Here is a 25,455-nt window from a genome sequence, read left to right as displayed (position 1 = left end):
ACAAAATATGACCATTTGAAAATATAGCAAACACCTTGTGGTTCAACTGACTACATTTGGCCCATGGGTTGTAGCTTGCTGACCTGTCTTAGAATGTGCAGTCAGAAGGCTAATTAGACTCAAGCCTCCCTTCTGCAGAATGGCTGTGTTTTTCTAATTCTCCTAAAATGTATGAGTGCGCCAAGAAGTCCACTGCACAGACTTCTGGAAATAGCATTTTATTTGGCTTGAACTTACATTCCCTGCTCCAGAGGAACTAAGTGTTAGTGAGCTGCAGAAAGCTTTTCATTCGCTTTATACACTGAAGTACATATTCCTGCATATCGAAAGCGGTGCACATTCATCTCACTGAGTCAAGGAGGAGAATGGAACTCAGAGTATGCCATGGTCCATTCTTAAGAGAACCACAAGTCTTGTATTAGCTACAGTACTAGGAGCATTTTGTTTCATCAATACAGCAAGCTTATTTTGATTACAGGCAGCTTATTGGTGCATCACAGGAATAAAGATAGTTGTTGACACTACTTCATTGGGTAGTCTCAGAGCATCATTTTTTTCCTTACCTATCATTTATAAAATACAAAAACATGATATGTGCTGTGTTCCAAAAAAGTCTGAATGCCTTTGTTTGTTACTAAACTTCCTTTGCTAGCAACATTTGTACAATAGCAAAAAGTACAGGAGCATTCAAAAAAGGATGGACCATATCAAAGAGGCAAAAAGTGAGTCAGAAAGATTCCTAATAGCTAAGCCTCAAAGAATTCAAGCAAAATAAACAAAAATAAATCACTATGGGATCCTAACCTTAGTATGAGATGGGGGGGGGGTGAGCACAGGAGGGAGCTAGTTGGGGGAATGGGAGGGAGATTGGGAAAAAAGCAGTGGAGGAAAATGTAACCAGAGCATGTTGTTCACAAGTATGATATCATCAAAAATTAAAGCAACCTATTCCATAGCACAGAGCATCCACCATATACATCAAATGGATGAAAGGGTAAACTTCAATGAAGTTAAGCAAAAGCTGGGCAATAGCTTTTACTGCCCTCATCAGCTGTTCTCAAAGGGCTGTGTCTCCTGCTTGCAGAAGACAATATAGTTTCTGAGACTTTAAACGAGGGAATGGTTATAGTTTCATTTTCATGACCAGTTCTCATGTTTACCGGTCAATTCATAAAGGATACGTGAACCAGGACACCAAAGGAGACTTAGTCTGACTTGTTTTATTATCCATTTGCTTAATCACATAAAAGAGATACATCTAGAAATTTCTTAGCACACCAGTGTTCCACATTAGAATATTTTTTTAAAAGTTGTATCCTGAGAAATGACATAAAATATACCACAGTGGTATGGCTTCCATTTTAAACAGTAGGAGGACAGTACCGATGGTTTTGGTTAAATGTGATTCACCTTCCACGGAATAGTTTTGTGGAATTTCCCCCAAGTACTTGGCTGAGTTTATTTGAATTTGTCTCAAAGGATAAGCTTGAATAATATTTTCATTTCTTTACCACAGAACGTGACAGTTAATTTAAATCAAGTCTAATATTTTAGCATTGTAGTAGCTTTGGGGTTAGATATTTTATTTCTGCATTACTACATTAAAGATTCTGCTGCAAATTGAAGGGTTGTTTACGTGGTTGGCAGAGATCTGGGCTGAGAGTGGAGTGAGCTCCAGGGCCAGCTCCCCCTCTTGCTAGTTTTGTGACTTCAGTGAAAGTTCCACACCACCCAAGACTTGGTTTCTCCACCCTGAGAAAAGATACAATAACTTCCTGAGTATTTTCTTGTCTTTTCATTTCTCTTTTTTCTTCTTTTGATTTTTTGAGACAGGGTTTCTCTGTAGTTTTGGAGGCTGTACTGGAACTAGTTCTTGTAGACCAGGCTGGCCTCAAACTCACAGAGATTCCCCCTGTCTCTGCCTCACGGGTGCTGAGATTAAAGGCGTGTGCCACCATGCCGGGCTATATTTTGCAAATTCTAAAGCATTACATCCAAGGATATATTAAGTTAGAACACAGAAGAATAGCATGTTTGTAAAATAGAAAGTAGTTTCAAATCCTTTCATAAATGACCTTATATGTTTGTAACCTACGAGTGACTTTTTGATATAAGGCTTCCAATTTTTCTAAAATTTGTTATTCTTTGAAGTTTTTTAATTGCCAGTAGTTATAATAAACATGAATACATTTCATCAAATCCTTTTCTCAATAACTATTCTAAATAGTTGTTATTTAGAAGTTACTGAATCAGTATCTCCATTTACTTACTATGTATGTTTTAATTTATTTTAAGGATTCATTTTTATTTGTGTACCTGTGTATATCTGAGTATGTCATATCTTTGTGGTGTCTTCAGAAGCCATTAGAAGGCATCAGATTTCCTGGGCTGGAAGGATATGTGGTTGTGATTTACCTGGTTGTTGGGAACTGAACTTGGGACCTTGGTAGAGTAGGACGTAGGTCTCAGTTAGAAGGTCTGGGCAGTCTAAGGAACCTCTGCCAGTGGAACCAGGATGTATCCCTGGTGCACGAAAGGACTTTGGGAGCCCATTCCCCATGGAGGGATACTCCCTTAGCCTAGAGGCAGGAGGGAGGGCTTAGTCCCTACTCCAAATGACTTGACAGATTTTGATGATCCCTCCTTGAAAGCATCACCCTCCCTGTGGAGTGGATGTGTGTGTGTGTGTGGGGGGTCAGGGGCATGGGAGGGAGAGAGAAGGAACTGGGATCAATTTGTAAAATAAGAAAAAAACTATATATATATATATATTATCAATATATCAATATCAATATGAATATGAACATAAAACATCAAATAAACAAAGGAGTAGGACGTACTCTTCATTACCATGCCATCTCTTCCGCCCACCTACCACCACTGGTGTCAACATATTTAATCAGCTTCTGCTTTTCTTTTAAGAGCAGTTTTTGGTAATGTATAGAATGCTGTGTATAAAGACATAAAAATAAAAATACTTAGGTGACCTCAAGATTATCCTCAGGCTACCAGAGTTCCCCTTAATTTGTTAAATATTGTGAACACACGATGATAAGCAAGACTCATTAACTTTAAAAGTGGGTAACAGAAATTGTAAAAAGAACAAAACAAAAGCATAATTAATGTTACTGATATCAGTCTTTCATCTGTGTCATTAATTAATTTAAACTTTATAACCCATTGTTCAAGGTCCAAAAGGTACTCACTTTTCACAAATGCAAACTCAGAACACCTTGACCCTTATCCCTCTATTACTCTGATCCCCCAGTAGGTAATTGCTACCCTATTACATGCAATATTATATACTTGACTTTTTAAGAGGGGAACCTGGATTGTCTATATCCATTTGAATAGTAGCAGCCATATGGGGCTTGGTCATGGTGAACATTTCACAAGGTTCGTCAAAAGTCAAGTTTTATTGCTAAGTGTTCATTACACCCTAGTAAAGGTGTGTGTGTAGGGAGTTACCTAATGGTAAGTACCATAAAGCTAAGAATAAGTAAGATATTTGAATTCAAATGCCCCAGAGAACGTGATTGAGAAGGTAGAAAGGGAGTCTGCATAAAAATCATGGAAATCCAGTGGCTGAAGTGGGCAATATATGGCTTGTGAAACAAAGCCATTAAAGATCACTTGTTCTTCAGATGGAGTTGTGAGCTGCATCTTCAGTTAATTGTTAACTCTATAAACAATTTAAGTCAAAGCTTTCTAAAACAACATAGTCAAATAAAATCATTTTCAGAATTACTGGTTTGGAATCCACTGTTATTTTTTTCCCAGTACATTGATCCATTTCCTTGAGCTATATTATTTTAGTTAGAAGTCTGAGTGTGATAAATTCTGAGATAAAAAGCCATAATTTTGGAATCCAGAACCATTTCCCTTTAAGTAATTTTTATAAAAATACTTATCATAAGGAATAAACGTGGGGCTAGCTATCTTTCTACACTTAAAAAAATTGAAACAAAATAAATCACCACTAATTGAAAGTCTTCTGCAGTCTATATCTCCATTCTCATAGGTTGTTAGAATTAGCTAAATTCAAACCAATAAATTATATGTTGGTAAATTCATATAATTCAATACATAAATTCTCAATTGGTAGTATTAATTTTCACTGAAAATAAAGCAGACATAGTTGTGTCATTTGAGCCCAGACTGAGAACGCCTTCAGTAGGGTGTGTCCACTGAAGAGTTTTAATATCCACAGCTTCAAACCAGTGGTACTTTGACTCCCCCACCTCCTCCAATTCTTGAGAAATCTCACAAGAAATTCATGTCATGTCCAAAATTTCCCCACATTCTAGCAATCATACAAAGTCCAGCATCACAGGAACTTGTGAAGCCAGATCTCCTCTATCAAAGAAGTCATTTTCCTTATCACTGCAGAAGGGACAAAGGGCTATCTGTGGTACCTATCAGCATACCAAAGCCCATGCTGGCCTCCAGGCTCCCTCAGAATCACAAATAACTTGTTACACTGTCAGAGTCTATCCTGGGTCTTCTGAATCTTCTTGCCTTTACCCCCCCCCCCACACACACACCTTAAATGTCCCCTGTCTTAGGAGCTCCTTCTGCTTTCCCCCTCTCTCCTTTCATGGCCAAGTCTGGTATGATGGCCATGCTTGGTTCACTTTCTCTCTCTGCTCAGGATTCTTTCAGATGCCTTTTGCTGTTCTCTCTCATATCTACAACAAAAACCCTTACCCTTAACCATATGTTAGAGCAGTCCTATCATCAGTTAATACAGTGCTTACCCTGGCTGTCACATCACCTCAGAAGACTCTCCTCCATCTTCCATTTCCTCACCTCATGTTCCACGAACAACCATCCTCATACCCAGTGCACTGTTCCAGCTCTGAGAAATGAAAACCAAAAAGAACTTATCAAAACAGATGTGAAATTCTGTCTTACTATTTCTCTGTTGTATTTTAATTTTCTCAAGAAGTCCCTTTATTTAAGCGATAGTCAACAGGGACATTTCAATAGGGATATGGAAAAACGGGCCACTTATGATGCCGTGAAGACCACACACTAGATCTTTACAGTCCAGCCCCCATGCCTCCTCACAGAGCTTTTGAATGTGTTAGATATGGAGTATGGAAGGAATGCTGTCTCAGTCCTTCTCCCTTTTATAGCTCTGTGAGAGGAAGTACAAGTTTACCGGCACATCTAGAGCCCTCCATCACTGGACAATAAACTCACAATAAAGCCATCAAATAATTGCTTCAGCCTTGTAGGTAGATGGCATTATCCTCATTTTTAAAAATGAAATGGCAACATCAAGTGTGGCTAACTAACTTGACATTGATCTCATAATCTTGTGTTCTAAATCGAATCTGACATTATAATCATGGAACTCTGTTCCATAGTTCCTGACCTTTGTTCCTATGTTATTCTTATGTCTCTTAAAAACTTAAATTCATTTTTACTCTCAATTGTGAGAAAGTGTTTCTGCATTGAATCCAAAACAAATCACCTGTGTTAGATTGAGAGAACTCTATTTTAGATATGCATCTATGTACATGCGTGCACACACACTATATTTAAGCCACGAGTCTTAAATTTTGATCATACAATAGTGATCATAATCATACAATTATTTTTTCATACCCTCACATGTAAAGGCTTACAAGAAAATCTCCCATTTAAAAAAATTCTTTGCTTCTAAATAACGTGAGAGGAGAAAATTCACTCAAAAACAATTAAAGGAGAATGGGCACTGGGGGAAAGAGAATCTTTGTTCACTTCCTCTGACCCATATTTAGAACCATCCCCTCTCTATTGTGCCAGTCTCCCTCACTCCCATGGATTCCCATGTGTCTGGAGCTACAATGAAATCAGCCAACCAGGAACTGATAGCTTTGGAACTGTGACCACAAATAAACATTTCCTCTGCTAATGTTTTTTCCTCAGGGTTTTGTTTCAGCGGCAGAAAGCTTAAGGCACCATGACTCCCATGCTCTACCAAGGGTTCTGGTGAATACATACAGACCATCTATCCACTCTGTGTGGGTCTTGTGTCAGGCATCAGACACAAGTTTCCTGAATCCTTCCTATGTCTTCAAAGCCCATCTTCCTGCTCTAGCCTCAGTAAGACCCAATGTCTGTAACTGAGCAGTATCAGAACCTACTAGGCCATAGCGGCCTGTGCCACCACTAAGAATAATCTATTTTAGAGAGAAGCTCTCTTCCTACTTATCTTGTTGATAGCCTTATCTCACATCCCTGTTCAGCCTTAGATATGTCTATGAGCACACTAAATGGCCTGCTGTAAAACATCTAGTTGTTTTCTAACTTTTCTTTTGTGGCTGCATCTTTCAGCTTTATAGGAATCAGGAAACCCAGAATTTCTTTCAAAACCAGGAATCTGTGAGAGAGATGTCCTCCTTAAGTGGGAGAAGAGAAGCTAGAGGCGGTTGAGAAGGGTTTTCAGAGGACAATGCCTGGGAACAGAAAAAAAGCAGATGGAACAGTGTTTCATCACACTGGCTCCTGCCACACCAGGAGTACCAGATCTTTGAAAGAGAGACATACTCCATTTTCTTTGTGGTCTGCAATGATTAACAGTATGTTCTGGGAAGAATATAAAGTTCTAGGTAAACCTGTCCACACATGTTTCACTGTCTACCAGCAGAAAACACACACACACACACACACACACACACACACACACACACACACACAAAACTGCTTTCAGTTACTCTCTTCTCATGGGAATTGCCAATTCTTTGGTTCTCTGTATGATTTTGATCTAAATGTTCTCAGCCAAGTGACCTTGCAGAGATTGTTTCTGGACTCATTTAGAGTGGAAGAGACTCTTGGAACAAAATGAGATCAAAGGTCCATTCAGGTCAACATCAGTGGTAGACTTTCCCAACTCTTAAAAGTGCCTCATTCACTCTGTTCTTTTTGAACTTCCCACTCTCAGAAACAAACTCCAGGCCAATTTATATTCCCTCTGAGAGGTTGTAATGCTTAGTCATACCTTCCTGCCCAGGCCAATGATATTCATCGCATACCCTAGAGGCCCTGGGATTGTTCTCTGTACTCTCTCCCACTAGATTCCACCTCCAGCAGCCAGGACAGCCAACCTCCCAGGACTCTTTTTTTAGATGTAGATTCCCCATAGAATCATTCCTAAGTCCATGTGAAGGACACACAACTATGTAGTTTCATATCCTATGACTTCTATGTATCCACTCCTTCCTTGATAGTATGGAATTGTGAGCAGGGGTCATTGTAGTGGGGAGGAGAGCAAGAGTATTTGCTTTGTGCCTAGGGCTATTGCTGGAGTATATAAACACAAAAGGACCACAGGGGGCATGAACTGGTAGATACATGATAAAAACTTCCAATGTAATTTCATGGCTCTCCAATACTTGCAGAAAAAGAGTTTCTGTTGCTTTCACTACTTAAAGATTTCAATTATTAAATGGCTGAGCTTTGCATGTTCATAATGGTGGTTAAGAACAGTGGCTCTCAAGAGAACTTAATAGCACTCAAACACAGAAAACCCAGTACATCCTCTGTGGTCACATGAACCCCCTCTGTGAATGTCTTCACCCAGTGAGTTGACTCACAAACTCATTCTTTATAAATCTAAGGTAAGTTCCCATTGAAAGCATTACCAACATTCAGTGTCTCCAAGTTTACTATGTTCCTAAACCCAATTTCCATTCCTAATGGCCTCTTATGCAAGGGAACAGTTTGATGGTTGCTTTGATACTAACCTGTGACATTTTCAGAAAAAAAAATTCATTCCATTTTTACTGCCTTGAGGAAAGACAATCAAAGTTTACCTTTTGCCTCCCTCACAGTGCACAAAGGAATATTAAAGGTCATATGGAGAAAATGTTTACTGTTCCTTTTCAATTCAAATGGAAAGTGTTCTCACTTTTGATCTTGCAGTGAAACCTAGGCGACTGCTGAAGTACAATGTGCTCTTTGTGTTGGCCTAGGCTGCATGACAGGAGCTTACAGACCAAAGAGATATTCCAGCCACATGTTTAAAAGAACAGGCAGCAAGGAATGGCTTAAGTCAATTATAACCCTCCTTCTCAAACCAGCTTGTGGGATGGATACTATTATCCAGATACCTCTACCTAGCAGTCAGCCAAGGCTCCTCTTAGCTGGCTGTGTGTCTGAAACCAACTTACTCTTGAGACCAACCATAAAATCAACACACCGGCAAAGCAACAGTTTTACATTCCAAACATACGCAAAACCCAGGACCACAATTACCTTAACTGTAACCCAGTGGGAAAATGAGGCACAATGCCTTCTGTCTTTACTCTGGGCCAGGGACCCTGTTAGAACTTCCCAGATGCCAATTAAACTCTCCAAGATCTTGTCTTTGGATGGAGGACATGTACTCACCAAGGCAGAAGTCAAGAGCACTGGGTTTGTGGGAAGGACATATACTACATTTAATGTTCAATTTTGCCTTAGTTTGACCACTTATTTATCTGGGAGCCATGCACAAAAGAAGTAAAGTGCCATTCCACAGGAGTCTGTTTTAGCTAAAAACCTCTGGTCATGGAAGCTGCCTTAGCATGCTTCTTCTAAACACAACCAGATATAACTGGCTAGTTTCAATCAGTAAATATGGAAAGCCTATAGACATAAGTCTATTTCTTCAGAATAGGGATTGACAAGCTTCAAGTACAGAGAGAGAGACCCTGTATCAGAAATAAATTGGACTAAGGAAGAGTTTCAACATAAGCCCCTTGCCTCCACATACAACCACATCTACATTCAAACATACATACATATACAAGCTCAAGGCCAGCCTGACCTGATAGAAAGTCTCTGCCATAGATAGATAGATAGATAGATAGATAGATAGATAGATAGATAGATAGATGGGTGGGTGGGTGGGTGGGTGGGTGGGTGGGTGGGTGGGTGGGTGGATGGATGGGTGGATAGACAGACAGATAGACAGACAGAAAATGAAGTCCATTTCCAGGAAGAAGACTAAAGGCAAACCAATTTTTAATTTCCAGGTATCTCTGAAAGGAGAAGTTCCTTAGTGCCACATCAAACTATAATCTGTTAAATTAGCTATTTACACTGGAGACCTCATTTTAGAAATTATTACACGAAGCAAAGGAAGTAGGCTCATGTTGTGATCCTAGAACCTTTGAGGCCTAGGCAGGAGCTCTTTGGTGTTTGAAACCAATCTAGGCTAACTACAGTTAGATCTTGTCTCAAAACAAAACAAACACCCACCCTCAAATTAAAGAATTGTAGTGCAAGCTGGGACTATTTTAAAAATAAAAGGTCTATTAAATCCATCTGGAGTAATCAAAATGACAGTTTGTAACTTAATAATGCCAACTGGGCAATTAGTCACACAAGCTGTATTTCATGAACTTTTTTAAATACACCAAGAAATAATTTTATTATTTTTAAATTAAATTGTGTACCATATATATATATATATATATATATATATATATACACATTTGCACATATAATATATATATATATATATATATATATGACATTTAGTGTGATGAATAAAGATTTTTGGAATTATAGCTTAATTTTAAGCCTTAAATACATTTCAAAGACTCTATGATTTTTGGGTTGTCTGTCTTATTGGTTTTTTTTATTCTATATGTTTTACACATCATGTGTCTTGATCCCATTCATTCCTCATATGTCAGCAAACTAACTAAGTACTGTGCCATGGCAACGTGTGCCCTTTGGCAAAGACACAGATACAATCTATCTTTATCCTTTTGTAGTATCCAATGTACTGAGGACACCAATACTAATATCACTAACAAATGATTCTCCTGAGTCCTAAGCAAGTTACATTAAAAAAGTTACTTTCCAAACCAAGAATGTTTTGTTAGGTACATCTCAGTTTATTAGGACAGCAAGGAAGAATTTCTATAATGTGTGGACTTTCTTTGCCATAAGGAAGTTGCCTACTTCATACAGATGAAGAACCCAGGGATGTGGTTCTGGATACAGTAGGACAGTCTCATCATTTCCTGAACGATACTCAACACTGGATGTGAATACTTGTATAAGACTAAGGGGCAAAACACATGGGAAGTATTCTGTGATCCTGGCCACAAGAAGGACACACATTCTGCCTCTGGGGAAGGCTTCGACTCAAACACGAGGATGACTCTTAGTTTTAGGAGGTCTTTATATCTTAAGAGATCAAAGGGGCAGAAAGTAGTTACCAGCTGTTTTCTCAAAGTTTGCCCAGAAAGTGTGCTAACAGCTAAGCAACAAATGTGCAAACAACAACAGCCTGCAGATGTCAGTTTTCATGCAATAGCATTGCAATAGGTAAGATCTCACTTGACTGACGGGTGTGTCCTTTTGAGCACCTGAGATAGGAAGTAGTCATTCATCATGATGTATTATTTCTAAAGTGCCTTAAATGAGAGGGGCCTTTATTCTTTACTAGTTGTAACACTCCAGCCACATAAAAACCACAACTGTAACTTTTTTCATAAAAGTCCCCTTCCAAAGGGTTGGAATAAATGAAGACTTTACTTCAAAAGCATCAAGTACTATTTTGACCGTAACACTGAAATGCTGATGATATTTGCAACTACACTTGTAAATAATACTCTCAGTGCACCGTGGTGTGTTCCTGTACTTCTCTCTGGCTACATCTGCATGCACAACATTGGATTTAAAGTTACTATATAATGAAACAACCAATTGCCTAATAGATAATACAATGGATCTGAAAATTAAATAACTGGAATAAGTGTGTGCTATATAATAAATTCAGTGTTTCCAGCTTCTACAACCATTCAAAAGGTTTTGATTCGTTGCAGATTCTGAATTGCTGGGAAAATGGCAGTTAATCACATTTAACACCTATGCAAGAACACCTGGTGAGGGGAAGAGAAGGAACATGAAATTAGCACTTGTAGAATTGACTACTATAAGTCAAACTCAGGATATACAGAATTGATTTCTTTTGTAGGCCAACATTGTTTTCCTTGATATATCAATTCCTTAACTGAAACTGACTTTTATTGATTTTCTTCCTGAACAAGGCCCACTGCCAAGAGCAGAGTTGTAAGTGTGTCTTTCCAGCAGAGCTTCATGAATAAAGCAGAATATGCCAAACTTTTTTCTATATTGCAAGATGACTATTTCATTGTATTTTATCCAGTTGGTATAACTGTGTGCCTAATTTTTATCTCTTGTCTCCTGAGGTTCCAACTCAATTATTAAGAGAGAGAGAGAGATTTTGTAGAAAGATAAAAGTTTGACTAAAAAAATTTGACTTGTGCACTAATTTTACATAACCAAAAAGTTCTTAAATGAGTAGCAAGATATGAATTAGTAAGTCTTCCTACATTCTTAGAAGATTGTTCCATGCATTGGCAGTATTATTTTGGCTCATTCATGTGGTTCTCTGCTTATTTATTGAAGAGATATTTATGGAGTAGATTCTATGTGTGCAACACTAGGTGTGTTCTGGGGCTAGAGTGCCACACAAAGACAGACAGAAATAATACATGAAATTACACTTCCTTCCAGAGAATGTATAGATCTCTATAATTACCCGAGTGCTAAAGAAAGCTAACATTGAAGAATAAAGCACACATTCTCTTCCCACAATGTTGGAAGTCAGAGAAAATGTCCAGAATTTGTTTTGTTCATCATCTGTGGATAGAAAAAAAAAGTCAGATTATAGAGGTTGAAGGTCAGTAGCTTTACTAGAAAAATCACTGAAACAGAATTTTAATGAAAGCCATTCTCGAGAATTTGCACACACTTGTTCACCTAGGTATAGGAATTCCTCAGCTTCTAGAAAGTTTGCTAAGATGTATGAGCATTACTGAGATCTTGTTGTTGCCTGTTTCCACGGCTTCCTTAATACTTCCGCTGTTCACAGTTAATTCCTGGTCCCACCTCTTACCACAGGCAGCAATTAGTCTCCTTGCTGTCTCTCTAAATTTACCTTTCCTAGACATGCTATAAAAATAGAATGAGTGTAAAATAGGTGGCCTTTCTGTGTTTAGTCAAGCCATTCTTTTAAAGAAAAGCTTTTAAGTTCTTAGTGTGCTAGCTTATTTTAAAATTCACTGAGGTATCTCCTGAATCTTAGGATCTCTCATTAGGCATTACTGGGTGACACAGAACTCCAAGTGTACAGAGTGACAGAAGAAGCAGTGCAGATGGAGTTGGTTTAGATGGCCAATTCGTGGAAACTAGAGGAAAAAAATGTTGCTGCTGTGTCTATTTATAAAATAATTTAGTGTTTCAACAGTTTTTATAATGATGGTGAGTGACCTGTGTATCTCATAATCAAACTCATTGTTGACTACAGTTCCAGAATCTCATGTCACATTTTATAGTATAATTTATAAAGGAAAGCATGGAAATTTGAACTTACTGTCATGAAGCTTACTTAGCTTTATATTTCAATAATATAATACTAAATTGTTTCATTTAAATGCACTGCAGGTTATGGAGGATTTGCCATGTGCTAAGTGCAAGAATATGCTTAAGATGCAGCCTAAGCTGCCCAGTGCCTCGAGGCCAAGGCCATGAAGAGAAGATGCATTTCCAGCATGAATCAGCTTGTTTATTTATGAAGTCCTAGTTGAATGTGTGGTGCAAACCCCCACATAAATGTTAATTCACAAAAGAAAGTGGAGCTTAATACTTTATCAACAGCCCCCTCCCACATGAAGGGGCTAAATTCTCCAAGTTGTATTCCAAACCAACCACAGATGCGGCTGGGGATGCAGAGAGCAAACCAGGGTTCCTCCTCAAAGCATCAGCACCACTAACCTTATATTTAAAAACAAAAACAGTAATGCACAGGGCGGTGGTGGCACACACCTTTAATCTCAGCACACAGGGGGTAGAGGCAGGCAGATCTCTGTGAGTTCGAGACCAGGCTGGTCTACAGAGCTAGTTCCAGGACAGGCTCCAAAGCCACAGAGAAACTCTGTCTCGAAAAACCAAAACACAAAGCAAAACAACAACAACAGCAACAACAACAACAACAACAACAAAAAAAACAAAAACAAAAACCAAAAACCAAAAAACAAAAAAACAAAACAACAACAACAACAACAACAAAAAAAGCATTGTATCACAACAAATCAGCAACGAAGAGGCTCATCAAGACACTAGATCGTAAAAGTTACATTTCTCAGGCTGAACCCAAAGTGCAAATGCTTATTTAGAAGTTTTGTTTAACTGCTCTGAAAAAACAATCTGCACCTCTACTGAGAGTTTTCACAGCTTCAACCCACAGCCTCCCAGAACTGTGTCTTTACCGTGTTTCAGAAATGGGGACAGACACGGTTAAGAAGTTTGTGAAGCTCTGTGCAGGAGCTAAAGTTCTCACTGCCCATCAACCTTTCTGCTTCCAGCTTGCCCCTCCCTCTACACATCAGGGCAGAAGTTTAGGTATTAAAGCACACATGCAGACTGAGGATGTTTTCCTCATTCGTTTTAAGAAGCTTATTCAAGCTTTGCTTATAAGTCACAAACAACGGGTTAAAATTACCAGCTTTGTATTAAAAAAAGTAAAATATTCTAAAAACAATAATAATGTAATCACATCACAAAACACTGGTAAGAAGAAAAAGGAAAATATTCATAAATTACAACTCCAAAGCATAGCTACCATTACAGTATTAGCTCTTGTTTTCCTTCTGCATATTTTACAAATCCATGATTATAGGTGCACAGTTTTCATTCCCTAACTCTAAGTGAAGCCTTTTCCAGGCTGTTGTATGGTATCCATACCCACTACTTTAGAGCCTGGGTCAGCATTCTCATTCAGTCAACCCTGTGCCTACCCATGGGCCTCTGGTTTTTTTGTTTGTTTTGTTTTTTGTTTTTCTTTTCTTCTTCAGTTGAAAAGAACTTTTGTAAATGTTTGTTATTTCCTTGTGATAGATAACAAGGTAATGGATTGCTGAGCTTTGATGTTGGTTTTCATAAATATATTTAAAAATAGGTTTCCTCAAACTATGCTCTTGTTAGCACATGGACATCATTAAAAAGGCAAGTTAGCTTTATTTGCTTTGTCTATTATTGCTCATATATACAAGTGGTTAAGTTAATACAAACTATCATCCAAGGATGATGTTATAAATGATCTATCAGAAATTAATGAAGTAGATGTTTCTTAAGTTTTTATTCAATGTTTTCCTTCCTGTGACTTCATTAGAACCCCCTCATTGTTAATTCATGGGGAAATTGAAAATCCTTTTATTTTATTTTAGTTAAGTTACTAGATGCTGTATATTATGTGACAATAATTAAAATTATTTTGAATATGCTTTAAAGTACTTAGTTCTCATTCCCTTACATAAGGATCAAGATCTTCCTTAATCTGAGTTCCATAATACATACTGATGAGGTCATAGTTTCATGGTTTGGCATGGTATAGGCATTCTGCAAACGAGTTTGACTATGGGCAAAAGAAGCAACAACAACAACAACAACAACAAAATCACTCAGCTACTGTAACAGAACTGGTAGAATGAGCATATATTAAACTGACTGACCCCAATCACTGATCATAATACTCATAAATTAGTGGGTCATCTCTCAAATCTCACGAGACAGGCTTCTTATGCAGTGGGTGGCAATTAACATAGAAACCCACAGTAGTGGGCAGGGTTTGGAGAACAAGAGACGCGTCAGAACACAGCCTAAGTGGGACAACCATATCACATCCTTCCCCCCAAGGTTCAGAGATCTCAGAAGAGATGAGGAAAAGTCTGTAAAAGCCAGGAACAGTGGATGACGACAGTAAAATAGTAGTTTTTGGACCTGACTAGACAGTAGCACATATGAGCTCACAGTGGTTGTAACAGTATGCATAAGAACCAAGCAAGCTCAAGCCAAATACAACCCCAGTGTGGGGGCTGGATGTCACAAAGAATCATCTCCTGGTTGAAGAGTCTTAAGCAGTAGCTTAAGACTGCCAGGAGACGGAGAGTTAGCTTTTCTTAAGGATTTGGCCCCAGGTAGACTAAGCTCTAGTTCTTGGCCACACACCCAAGGGTACTAATTGAACTTGGTGGGTTAATAAAAACAAACTAACAAACAAATAAAAATAACTGAGAACACTAAGTTGGATGTTTCAAAGAGGATCTATTAGATTGACTTCTAGATACAGCCGAAGAAGTCCAACAGTGCTGTCTTACAGCAGAGAGGAAGACTCGGGTGCTTTGGCAGAAGACTTTAAGGACAGTTTATGGTTCTTGGTCCATACAGAAGGCTGAGGAATCTGGTATCAAGGGAGGTATCAGCAGTGGCAGCAACAGGGTAGATGGACTTACCAGCTATAGTGAAGGATAAAGCATAAAGAAGCAGAAAGTGTTCCTTTTCCTTGTCTTTTTCTCTTGGCTGCAACCAAAAGGGCACCACAGTTAGAACTAGTATTTCCAAATCAATCAAAGCAGTCAAGATAATCTCTCACAAACCAACCTAATATAGACACCCCCCAAAATAAGACTGTCTCCCCTGAAAACTCTAGGTTATGTCAAGTTGACAGTGCTCACCATCACAGCTAGGATCACCATAATATTCAGATAGCTTTAGGGAACATGCTCAAATGGTTATCTTTTCACTCAAACTCTAGCAAAATGTTTCATTACAATATGTGTTCAGTTGTGTATAAGATTCTTTTTGAAATCAAGAAATAAAATTTTGCTTCCTTTGAATATATATAGTCATCTGAACACGCACACACACACACACACACACACACACACACACACACACACACACACACACATCAACCACCGGGCCTTTGGACAAATGCCATCATCAGCACTACAAAATGAACTAAAAATGTCACAAAAAAAGTCCTGATAAGAAAAGGATTGGAGCACCCCAACAATACTATACAATTTCTGGTCAAGTATACAATAGTAGTACACATACTTCATGTTTTAAGTTTTTCATTATTCTCTTTGAAAAATACTCATAATTTATAAGAAACTAAGTAACCAGTTTATTAGATTTTTGGCCTGAAGAGATATGCACTCAGAAGACCCTCTTTTCAAAATGTGAAATGCTAAACAGGTCTAAAAAAATTTCCAGTCTAAATGAGCAGTTGGTAAAGCAATCAGCCATTCACTTTGGAACAAGCAACAAACACATGCAGCAAGCTTTGAGTTTCTCCTCTGATTTACAGCCACCTTGGAAGGCCACATAACAAGGCAGCACTGAGCGTCAAGAGCAGTTGCAGTCAGTTTATTATCTAAGTTGTTAAAGACATTAATTAGATTAGGAATTTGCTGAGCCCCTTTTATTCCTTTGTAGAATGCAGAGTGTTTCTCCTGTTTCTCTTTGAAATTCAGCTTTGTGGCATAAAAACACAGGAAAGAAGAAATCTTACACTCAAGGAAATTGTAGGGTCCCATTGAATTCCAAAAAAATTGTAAAAATTCCAATAATAACAGTTACCAAAGAGCCAAGAAAGTACCAGACCTGTTTTTAAAAATAATATACTTTAATGACTTCTGCATTGTTTGATGTATATTACACAAGAAGTAGGGAGATCATGGGCAGTATATCTAAGAAGCCTGGGCTGCAAGAGTGGAAACCACATTGGAAGGTAAATCCAAGACAAAACAACAGTTTCTGGAAAAAACAAGGGGCAGGTCCTTCTTTCTGGTGTAATAAATATCACTCCATATGTCATTTTAATACCTCAATAGCCCAGACAAATGGTTCAGTAGTGAGCTGTTACAGAGGCACTGAAAAGGTTCTCTGTACCTTGCTTTATAACACAACTCATTTGCAATAGTCTATTCTAGAAATATGTTTGGTTTTCAACAAAAGAAAATATGAAATAGTCCATAAAATCACTTATTCACCTCAAAAACGAACATGATAAACAATGCTTTCAATAATCTGAGAAGGTTAAAAAATAAGAGTTTTATTTAATTAGTGTGGTCTGTGTGACAAATAGAGTATTCGGATAATTATTTGCAATTATTAAGCTAAGAAATTGTGGAGCAATTTTCTTAAGTTTGAAGCAGAATAGTGCATTTACATGTGAACACTGTTTCTTTACAATACCCTTACAGGAAGGGTATATATTGTATATATTATGTTTGATTGTTAAATTATATAAATAGATTGTCAAGGCATGTAAGAAAGTTGCTTATTCAAAGACAAGAGTTCTTCAAACAAATTACTGTGTATTACTTAAAAGAGTAACTGACACTTTTAGGGAAAGAACATTAGATTTTGTGGACCAGCACCTTAGCCTATAGAGTAGTTGGTCTTTGGTCATTGTTGAGATCAGGCTAGGCCTTATTCTAAGTCAAAATAGTGTAGGATTTTTTTGGGGGGGAGGTGTGGCTATACATTTTCACATTATTATAGGAGACTTCATTTTACAAGCAGCTTTGACTCCATTTTGAGGAAAGGTGACTGTGGTCCTTGGGTGGGGGGAACAGGTGGGGCCAGAAACTGCACCATCTGCTAGGAACCACCCATCCAACACAGAACTAAAAATGACTTATTCTTAAACATAAAAGGGAGCTAACATATGAGTTTATTGGAGTGTCCTGAGATCATAGGGGCCAAGGATTTACTAATACATACTAGGAAAACCAGGCACAAGAGCTTATTGGACATGTCAGATCAAGTAACAGGTAAAACTCCCTCTCCTGGGCTCCTTAAAGAATGGGCACCTGGCATGGAGCAGGCAAGGCCCCACATCAACCTATCTGTATAATGGAAAGATGGATGGGACTACTGTTCCTGGAGCTCCCTAGCTGTTGGTTTGTGGCCTGCTCCCCTGTCTGCTCATTCACTTGTTGGCCCAGCTAACTCTGGACTTGACCTGCTCTTCCTTCTTCATTACCTACTTCCTGCTCTGGGCCCTTAAAACCTTCTCCTTATAGACGAACTTTGCCTTCTCAATCTGAGACCCGACTGCAACAGTGTCAACCCCAGCTTTAGCATCAGCTCCCTTTGAGCACCGGCCTAGTCCACTACCTGATTAGTATAGACTCAGACCATTTCCATACCTTCAACTCTGCTGCAATCTCCTTCTTATAAATTCCCCTAACCCTGTGTGTGTGTGTGTGTGATATTTACTATGTACTTTATGGTGTGTGATATAAGAGTTCATATAAGGAATGAGGATAGCAATAAAAACTGGCTTTTACTTTGACCAGGCTACCAAGATAGGTCATCTGGAAATTAAAACTTGTGAATATAAGGTTATTCAATAAATTTGACATCATGGAAAGTGTGTTCATCTACATTTCTGTCACAGTGTGCTGGCAATCATTCAGATGAGAGCCCTTTGCACTATCTGGTTATTACCATCCCGTTCTCCCTGCTACCTCCATCTCAACTATGGTAGATTGTGTAGGTACAGTGAGCTGCAAAGAGGCCCTTGAGCACCCAGATGGGATTAGATGCATTCTTCTTTGTGGCTTCCAAGGATATTTATAATCTGTGTAAATAGCTCCAAAACAATGCCTTCTTAAAAATGAAACGAAGTGACATCATTAGTTTCTCCTCAAAGATCGTGTTAGAGACTGAACCTGTGCCCGCTCACCAGTCCATATGCAGCAGTTTACTTCTAGTGTGGCTGTAGCTGGAAATCAGGGCTCTAAGGATGGAGTAGAAGTTAAAAGAGATCATAAGGCTGGAGCCATGGTCTGACATGGACAGGGCCCTTTCAAGCAGTAATAGAGAAGACATACTTTCCCTCATTTTGTTCACAGGTGTAGATGTAGTGAGAAGGCAGCTATCTTCAAACAGAAGAAAGTTCTTCCAAGAAAGTGCTCTGGCCTTTCATCTTGGATTTGGAACCTCCAAAACTGTCCTTGTATGCCAAAATCCTACTTGTAATATTTTGGTATGGTAGCCAGGGTAGGCTGTATATGTACAGGATATTACCACATGGAAGCAAGGATTTTTCAATATTTCCCCTGAAGAAGATGGCACTTATTTGGGGAATTTACTTGTGAAAAAAAAAAAACAATCATTGCTCTATGTTTAATTTGGGTTTTAGTCTCTGGAATAATCTCATTTTTCTTTTTACTTTTTTACTCTTTCCTCGTCCTTTATTCTCAAACATTTTGATTCCTTGACCACAGTAAGTCTCTTTAATATTACCTTGGATAAATATACAATTTGACAAAGAATTGAATAAAATTTCATTTTGTACTCACTGGAAATATTTAAATATAACTAGAAAGCCTCAATAGATTAACATTATTCTGTATGAATGCAACAATACTTTATTTCTAGAGTACACTTAATACTGCCCATTTTTGTAATGTTATTCCAATATGAGTAATGTAATCAAAATTAATATCTATGTATATATAGTTAAATTGTCTTTAAATTATTCCCTAGATATACTTTAAAAGGCTCAAAATGATAGCTATGCGATATATCCAGTATCACTTAACTATAACTGTATATTTAAAGTCATTTTATTTTAATTTACCCAAATTTCAAATTTTGATGGTAAAAATATTCAGAACGCAATGATAAAATTCAACTGATCCTCTTTAAAAATGTATAAGAAATTAAGTATGTAAAGCTAGGAATATGGCTCAGTGGGTAAGCACGTTTCCTGTACAAGCATGAAGACCTAAATTTGGATCCACATCACTCATATAATAAAAGCCAGGAATGGCTGTGTGAACCTATAACTTATACACTCTGGGGTTGGTGATAGGATTTCTGAGTCTTGATAATTGGTCAAGCTGAAAACCAGAAATCTCAAGGTTCATTGAGAGACTTTAAGTCAAAGAGATAAGATGGAAAACGAAGTGAGAGACATCAGATGCCCTCTCTGACCTCTGCAAGCAAACACTGATACATGCAAATCCCTGTGCATGTACACACACACACACACACACACACACACACACACACACACAGAGAGAGAGAGAGAGAGAGAGAGAGAGAGAGAGAGAGAGAGAGAGAGAGAGAGAGAGAGAGTTTTAAAGAGAAACTAAGTTTTAGTGGACATTGCTTGTCCTAGTAGTAAATTTATTTAGAGAATGGATGGGCTAGTGGAAGATGTGGTCATGATTGATATTGTCTTAGACTTTTGATGAAAGAAGAAAAAGCTTTTCCTTGTGTATTTACAAATTTCTTATTGACATCAAAAGAAAAACATATTAGTCATACATTTGCCTGTGTTGCTTATTCACATTCACACACCAGTGTAGACTGTTTGGGTTTAATTCTTTCACTGCTTCCTTTTTGCCTCAACCAGAATTTAAGTCCCTTGAGGCCAAAACCACAAATTTTTGATCCTCAGTTTTAACTAGTTCTGTGTCTCTTCTTTCCAGTTTGACCTCCCTTCACTCTCAGCAAATAGTTTTACTACACAGGAAAGAAAAAGCAAGGTATATCAAGCAAGAATTCCCCAAACCACCTTCTTCCAGTTTTCAGTAGAAGGATCAAAGAAAAGCAAACAAAAGACAAAACAAAATGTGTTTGGAAAATCCATACTATTTCAGAAAACCAAAACAAAACCCTCTTAAAAGAGTACCAAAATAAAAGCTCATCATGTCACACACACACACACACACACACACACACACACACACACACACACACACACACACACACAAAAAGAAGCCAAGGAAAGATAAAGTTATAGACACTTAAAAGTGTAAGCTACACAATACAGACTTTCTGAAAAACAACACAAATGGTTTAGAAACAGGGCTCTACTATGTGAGAGAAGAAAAACTCTCCCAGATCACACACAAAGCTGCCTTGGGAGTGCTAGGCATTGTAAAAATATGCTTCAAATAAAATCAGTATCGTATTGTGCACAAAACACCCCAGTACACTGTTAAGTTTTGAGATTAAGGAATTCTTCCAACGTCCAGGAAGAAGAAAGGACAAAATTTCAAAGACGTGAGATCTAGTAAGTGTCATATTTCTCCTCTGTAAAAATAAACATCCCATAATGTAATAAAAAATAACTTCAAAGTTTTGACAGAGAGAGAGAGTTATGATCCAATGAGTTTATTGTATTATACAGATATCCTCAGATATACAAGGTTTTGGCAAATGCACCAGCATCACACTTTTTTTTCAATGTTTTCTCTGTGGTCAAATGACTCAATAAACTGCAAAATTCAAGAATTGGAGGATTCAACAGTGGGAACAGAATAATTTTGTGGGTTAAGACAAGCTAAATGGCAGTAGCAAGTGGAAAGAAAACACCTTTCTTAGGATAAAAACTAGACCCACTACGAATACACAGAATGCATTCCATTGCTTACATTCACACTATTAAAAGAGATCGAGCTGAGGCTACATGCATGTCCAGATCTGTTAATTTTCAGAAGGTATTTAGTTCTGAGAATTTGATAAAACTTCTAAACAGTTACCATTCTGCCATCAAATGTAGAAAGGAGAAAATATACCTGTTTTAGAGTAGGTAGCTTAGCAGGCACAGACACAGTTTGTAAAAATATAAGATTAAAAGCAAAACGAGCAGAAAAATTACATTTGCTTCTACATTGAATTTAAAATTGATTCATTTGAAAATTCACAATTTTCAACCAGCTGTTATGTATAGTTGCATATTAATTGTAATTTTATCATTAGGTTATAAAGTAGTAATGCTCTTGAAAAATCAATGCAAAAGACAAAGTCAACCATTCTATGGAGCAAAAGAAAATAAAGACATGAAACAAGTAAACAAAATACCCAGATAACCTATTAGTGACTGAATTCATGGTACACTTGCAGTCCAGATTTTACTGGCACCTTGTGGAGAAGCTTGGGTATGGACATCCCTTTTGCTGCTCTTTCCTAGCCTCCTCTGATAACCTTGCTTTTTATACCAAACCACTAGGAAGTACAAGTTCTAATAAAATAATATGGAGATGATGGCTTATATTCAACATTTCTGAGCATTCTGGAGGCTGGCATCAACTAGACCAATGCAGTTTGCTGTATAGTGTAGACCTACTTTCTGGCTCATAAATGGTATAATTCACTGGGTTTCACATGATGGCAGGGTTAACTAGCTTTCTGTGGTCTCCCCCATAAGGGTGCTAATTCCATTGGAGACCTGATTACCTCCCAGTTACTTCACTTCCCATTATCATCAGTTTGTGGGGGAAGATTTGTTTTTTAAATATTAATTTTTGAGAGAAAAACATCTATATCATATGACTGGAGACTGTTGTCTTGTTTAAGAAGGTTTTAAAAAATGTTATTATTGCCTTTATATTACAATCTCTTTTTAAATAACCAGTCTGTGATACAAGCATGTTTGTACACCATATTTCTGGAATTTTTCTCAGAACCTTCAAACTCAATGTGACAAAAAATGAACAACTTTTAACCTCACCTCTCCAAGTCAGAATTCTCTTCCAACAGTTCCTACCTCTACAGGGCACTGAACATAATTTAGAATTTGTCTTGACTGTTTTTTTTTTTCATGAGAGAATCTTCTTACCTCATCATTAGTTTTGCTGAATCTTTGCAGTTAATCAAAAGATCCCTATCAAGCCCTGGGTTGACCCTTGCTTTTCTCTAAACTGTTCTCCATTAAATTGCTTTTTTTCATTAAGGCAAATGTCAGCATGCTACTCTTTTGTTGAAAGTACTATCCAAATAAACACAGCCCATGTTTCTACTCATACCATATCTAGGGATGGGGATTCACAACAACCCCTCTTTTTCTTAAGAGTATATAGTTTGTGTTAAGTTACTTGACCACTTTCCCTACAATATGCCCTCTGACCTGACCAGTCTCCTGCCCCTTTGTCCAGACTCATCTTACACTACTTCTTGCCTTGTTACACTCTAGTCATGGTAATTCCCTCTCAGGATCGTGCCTATATGTATACTCTTGTCTGCCCCCTTTCCCCTCCACCCTTCTCCCCATCTCTATTTCTCTCCTATTTATCTTCTTCCCTTAATTTAGGCTCTGGGGCAGTTCTGCTTGAACACTTTAAAAACAAAATATTTGATTTCATTTAGTGACTCTTACTCATTTATTCTCAGTATTTTAGAGACAAGATCAATAACTTTGATTTTCCTCTGTTCCTTAGACTGAATCAGGATTTCTACTATGGTTGCAAAAACATATTGTCTCCCTCTCATAATACCTCAAACAGTTTACTATAATTTTTGTTTTTGTTTATATTTATTTTGGACAATAAAACATATCAGAACTGGGCCATCTCATCTGTCAGTTTATCCCCAGTTCTAAAGTAGTCACTGGCAGTTAATAAATATTCCTAAAGCCATAAAAATGTAAGTTCATTCATGAGCATCATAAAAGAATGAAAAGATACCAGCCATAATAGCTTTGATCATCTTTCAAAAGCCATTCTCATATAGATGAGCATTATTTTCTCCCGTTGTCTTAGATGGATTTAGCTGAACATTCATGCCTGCAAACGTGGAGAAGCATAGTTCTTTGCAGAAAGAGAAATGTGCTTTGTGCTTGGAGCATGCCCCCAGATGCCACGCTTCTCCTCTTGGTTTAATTTCTTTAGTGAAGTAAGCGAAATAAGCCTTTGAAGAAACCTTTGCTTTCAGTGGGTTGGAGAGCCCCTTCTGCCTGTCCCTAGCAATGCAGATGTCCAGTGCTGGCCAGCCTGTTTCACATTTCCATCTCCTTTCTACTCACAGGAAACTGGAGGGGTTCTCTCTCAGGACTCCCTTCATCCTTTCTGCTCCTATGCTCCTCCTTTCTGAATGCTGTTCCTGTTAACAGTCTCAGAACGAAAACCTTGTGTGACAATCCTTCCTTCTGTGAACTGGCTTCAGAAGCACACAAAGCCTCATCAAGGTCATTATGTAGGGAAACTACTCATGGTCACTGAGTGGCCCTAATGTCCTTTCCTCCTCTGCATCTTGATTTGATATCTTTTTGATACATATTTCAATGAGAAACTACCCACCTGCCCCTTTGTGCTGCAGCTTGGGTGTTATGTTTGGATGAGATAATTCTTGGATGAAATCCAAAGAATACTTTAAAAATTTAATGTATGTGGGTAACAAATAATGAGCTCACACTGTGTGTGACCCAGACAACTTGAGTGTGTCATGTTACTGAATTACTCATAGTAAGCATGGCTGTGCCTGGGTGGTCACTGGTAGCATGGGAAGGTGAAGAGAGTGCCTGAGTCTGCATGGAGGGAGATGCGGGAAGAAAGGAGGCCTGCTATGGCACTTCCTCTCAACTTATAATTCAATTGGCTGGCCACTTCTGAAACTATTCACGTAGAAACACTATATTTTATACGCATGTCTTTTACTCAGTGCCCCTAAACTGCTAGGGATTTATACTAAAAGTTTAATGTAGAGTCAGTAACTGTGGCTCTTAAAACAAAATGGATTATACAATTTCCAACAGCTTAACCAACTATCTGCAACATTCATTTGGAAAGGAATTCCATTAATAATTCATTGCTACCTCAAATGGAGGACATATATAAGATGAACACTCTATGGGAAGACAATGGTACTGAAAGGCATAGTTAATGTGATTGAAAGGTGATATAACAGTAACCAAAGACTTCCCAACTCACTAAATAATTCTGCAGGTCAAAGAGATTATAATTTTTCTGAAGAAAGAATATAAAACAAATGTTTCTAAAGTTTTAAAAGTACAAAATCTCTCTCTCTCTCTCTCTCTCTCTCTCTCTCTCTCTCTCTCTCTCTCTCTCTGGAATATGGTGCTAACAATCGCTGAGTGTAGTTCCATCTTTTCAGAAGCATGTAATCCCACATAGAAAAATATAATGACTGATCTCTCACCTTAAGTGGGGAGTGCACAAATTGAGTATTGTTGACAAACAGTATGGCAAAATATTAGTATGCAGCCAACTGATAATTTAGAACAAGATAACGACTAACAAATACTTGTCTAACAGCAATTTGTTGAGTATTACTTTAACATTCTCCATGCCTTCCTCTCTGCTCAGAGTGTATTCCAGTTGGTATAAAATAAAGAACCACCTCTGAGTGATAGCATGTAACATCCTCTATTATCTTCCATTTTCTTCAGAATAAACATTGAACACCCTTACACAGTCTAAGTAATAACATGCCAATCTCCTGTGGCTTGTAGTAGGAGTTTATCAGTCATTTATATCAATAAATACTTGCTCAAGCCTGCCACCACCAGTGTGATGCCTTACCTAGATGTCCAGACCACTTTTACTGCACCTCTTTTCCACCTATAAGTTTCAATATTTGTGCCAAATCTACAGTAATGTTGGCTCAGCATGTAATCATTTATGTTCAAATAATGTGCCCTATTCATGTGTCTATCTCCCTCATGAGAGGGTTAACTGTTTTAGAGATGGAATGTGTTCTATTAGTCATTATTAAGTGCCTGTATTTCATTGTAGACAATGCAAGTTTATAAATGACCTAATTAAGCCAGGTTCCTGGACTTGTGTTCTACCTATGCACTAAGGATGCTACATGGTAAGGACAGAGAAATTCTGTCAA

Source organism: Phodopus roborovskii, unplaced genomic scaffold (assembly GCF_943737965.1).
Source record: "Phodopus roborovskii unplaced genomic scaffold, PHOROB, whole genome shotgun sequence".
Lineage (NCBI taxonomy): Eukaryota > Metazoa > Chordata > Mammalia > Rodentia > Cricetidae > Phodopus > Phodopus roborovskii.
The sequence above is the reverse complement of the archived record's forward strand: the minus strand, read 5'-3'. Positions refer to the sequence as shown.